Below are 4,051 nucleotides of genomic sequence, written 5' to 3' on the forward strand. Positions count from 1 at the left end.
TGATGGAGAGGAGGTATAGATTGGACATCCGCAAAAACTACTTCACAGTTAGGGCGGCTAGGAGCTGGAACCAACTTCCAAGGGAAGTGGTGCTGGCCCCTACCCTGGGGGTCTTTAAGAAGAGGCTGGATGCCTACCTGGCTGGACTCATTTGAGTCCCGTTTCTCTTTTTGGGGTTTTTTGTTGTTCTCCCGCCCTGGCAGGGGGTCGGGCTAGAAGATCTACTAGGTCCCTTCCAACCCTTAATCTATGAATCTATGAAGTGTAACTGGAGGGGGTAACCGGGGCAGTGCAAAAACAAGAGTTGCTGCCCTGCTATACTTCTTCCCAGTGGGTTTCTTTAAGCCCAAATTTTCAAATGTGAATGGTGCATAGCTTCTGGATGCCCACAACTCTGTGTAAAAGGCATGAGTGGGCAAAAGGCAAGTGCAAATGCCTGACTTGCATGATTGGTGCCAGCTTCAGAGGCAAGCAAGCCCATATGCACTTTTGAAAACATGACCCGCTGTTGACAGACTGTTCTTCCACTGCATCGATGTAAGTGCGGCATGTGCAGGGAAACACAAAAAGGCTTGTGACAGGCCGGCACTTTGCTCTCTGTTACTTAAGCATGAACTATTTATGAAAGTGCCAGCGCGCATTTAAAGCAAAAGTCTGCACAAAATCATTTTTAATTGGATTATGGTCGACTCCCAAGCTGCAATTTCCAGCAATTTTTAATGAAAACCCTTTCCAAAAGCACATTTAGCTTAGTGAGTGCCCAACACTCATGCGCAAGCTCTGAGTTAGGAAAGTGCTTTCAACATTGACACGAGCGTATTACATGTGAGCAAAGATACATCCCAAAAGTACACTAAAACTTTGCTCTCTCACTGGCAACGTTACTACTCTAATTTCTTGACAATGACCTGGTGTAACTAATCTGATCTTAGAGAAGAAAACAGTACACATACAATCTACAAATTGAATTATACCTTGGGTCTCCTTTAGCCATGGCACTGAGTTTTTTTTTGTTTTTGTTTTTGTTGTTGTTGTTGTTTTTTTGGTTTTTTAGAGATCATCAAATTTGATTTTCTGTAATTTACAGTAACCGCACTTCCTATAACTAAACATTTCTGAAAAATGGTACTAGTGAGATTTGCCATCATGGCAAACTGTGAATAAACATTTTTTTTAACTTAATATACTTCTTTTTAAATTGCCTGCAAAAAATGTCTCCAAGAATCATCTTCAAGAATGGTGGTCTATAAAAAATGATTCAAATAATTTGTCTTCAGTCTTCATTTTGTGTCTTTACCATTAACATTGGTAAAGAGATGTCATAACACTCTGGCTAACAAATTTAAAAGGCCACTGTAGCTCAATTGTAATCCCTAATTGATCAAAACACAAAAGCACTGGATAGTTTTGAACACATGCTCATGTTTCATTAAAATTAACAGGATTAAAGCTTGTGCTTAAATATTTTGCTGATTTAGAAATGTGCTTATATTGACGCTTTCGGGGTCTGATCCAACACTCATTGAAATCAATGGAAGTCTTTTCATTTACCTGCATAGATTCCAGTTCCTGCCCTAAGGCAGGGCTAGGCAAGTTTTTTTGGCCAGTGCCAAAAAAACCACGTCTATCTTGGAAGGTGCCGGAGCGCCAATATGCTGGAGCCCGGAGGAGCTGTTTGCAGCCTCCCGGCTGCAGCCGGCCTATGGAGCCCAGTCTGCAGCCTCCCAGCTGCCTGCTGGGAGCAGCCTGGGCTCTGTGACCGGCAGCAGATGCTTAGAGCCTGGGCTGGCGGTGGTGTGCTGAGCAAAATGGCCTTGCGTGCCGTGCTTGGCATGCGTGCCGGGGGTTGCTGACCCCTGCCCTAAGGCTTTGGGTGAATCAGGGGCCATCATGCAAAACAGTGGTTAAGGAAGGCTTTTTACCTGAATCCCTGCTGGAGCTGTGGACAAGATTAAACATTTGGGAATTCTCTTATTCATACAGGAAGATGTATGAAATGACAATTAAGTGAAACTATGGAGAGAATATTTCCAGTATCTGAAGTCTGAGAGTAAGGAGATTCTCATTAGCTTGACAGCAGATGTAACCTGTAGGAATGCTGATAAATAATTAAAAGCTGGGTCCCAGCCAAAAAACTAAATGACTAAATGTTACTGACATTGAGGAGTTTGAAATCAGCACGGCATAGCTCATGTTCATTTCTGTCTTATCCCACAATGGTCCCATGTTTTAAAGGTAGCATTCAAGTTGGGTTTATTTGGATTTCAGTGACATTCAGTAGGGGCTAGGGTCGCATGGGTGCTCAGGCATGTGGTTGACAGCCCAGAGGTCATAAGTTAGAGGCTGTAGCAGAAGTGCTCATGGCACAACCATGTCAGATTCCAATGAATCTGCAAATTCTGCTAAATACCTTGTCATTAGGACGTAAGAAGGAAGGACATGATGTTCAGCAAGCAGCTGAAGAGTCTTGAGTATGCTGGGTCATTTTCAGAAAGAAACCTCACAATCAAAGCACATTGATCTGATTTAAAAGCTTGGGTTCCTTCTTTGATGGAAGGCCAGGAGGATCCAGCTGTGGTAACTAAAGAAAATGGCACAGAGGTGAAGCAGATGTAGAAGGGAAAGCCTGCCTAATAAGCTCTGGAAGATGAACATCTGGACCATAAGAACTACATACTAGGCTCCAAAGCATGGCCCTCTGCTCCATGGAAGGCAGCATGACATACAGTAGTGACATTTGAGGTCATCCTGCAACTGCCACCTAAAGGAAGACTTGAAATGCAACTTTTGCACTGCAGAGACCAGAGCCATAGCCAGGCTGTTCTGTGCCCTGGGCAGCCATGTGACACTTGGGGTAGTGCAACTGCCACTGCTGTGGTTGTACCCTCCCAACCCCTCCACAAAGATGGCGCCTGGGGATGCGGCAAGTTAGAATCATAGAAAATTAGGGTGGGACGGGACCTCAGGAGGTCATCTAGTCCAAGCCCCTGCTCAGACCAGGACCATCCCCAACTAGATCATCCCAGCCAGGGCTTTGTTGAGCTGGGCCTTAAAAACCTCCAAGGATGGAGATTCCACCACCTCTCCAGGTAACCCCTTCCAGCGCTTCACCACCCTCCTAGTGAGAAAGTGTTCCCCAATATCCAACATAAACTTCTCTTGCTGCAACTTGAGACTATTGCTTTTTCTTCTGTCATCTGTCACCACTGAGAACAATCCAGCTCCATCCTCTTTGGACCCACCCTTCAGGTAAAGGCTGCTATTAAATCCCCCCTCAGTTTTTTTCATCTGCAGACCAAATAAGCCCATTTCTCACCAGCCTCTCTTTATCAGTCATGTGCCCCAGCCCCCTAACCACTTTTATTGCCCTCTGGTGGACTCTCTCCAACTTGTCCACATCCTTTCTGTAGTGGGGGCCCAAAACTGAACGCAGTACTCCAGATGTGGTCTCACCAGTGCTGAATAGAGTGGAAGAATTACTTCCCTCCATCTGCTGGCAATACTCCTACTAAAGCAGCCCAGGTATGCTGTTAGCCTTCACTGTCGACTCATCCAGTTTATTGTCCACTGTAACCCCCAGGTCCAGTTACTCTCCCTTTAATTATTCTGCTGATAGAGACTTTGAGAAACGCTTCTCTTTCATAGCTTTATTTTAGCTGAGTCAACTTAGACTGTACTTCTAAAATAGACAAGTGCTGAGCTATTTATTACATCTCTTAAAAAGCTGGATTTGTTTGAAGCCTTCACATGTGGATGTTAGACTCGGCTATTTGGTGTTCTCTTGTTTCAAATAAATGACTCTAACTAAGTGGATATTTCAGCTTGTATCACAAATATCTAACCCCACTTGCATTAAATTATCGAGACAGAAATCTTAATAAGGAGCAGCAGGCCTTGGAAGCAAGAACAAAAAAGGGAATGTGGGCAAGCTGGGTAGAATAAAACTGCTTTGTCACTGGCAGTTTCTCCTTTTGAGTATGAGGGGATCCAAACCCACGCAGAATACATGAATTCTTGGCCCCACTGAAGCTGAGTGAAATCCTACTATTGG

Source organism: Gavialis gangeticus, unplaced genomic scaffold (assembly GCF_001723915.1).
Source record: "Gavialis gangeticus isolate Ggan-Ray unplaced genomic scaffold, GavGan_comp1, whole genome shotgun sequence".
Lineage (NCBI taxonomy): Eukaryota > Metazoa > Chordata > Crocodylia > Gavialidae > Gavialis > Gavialis gangeticus.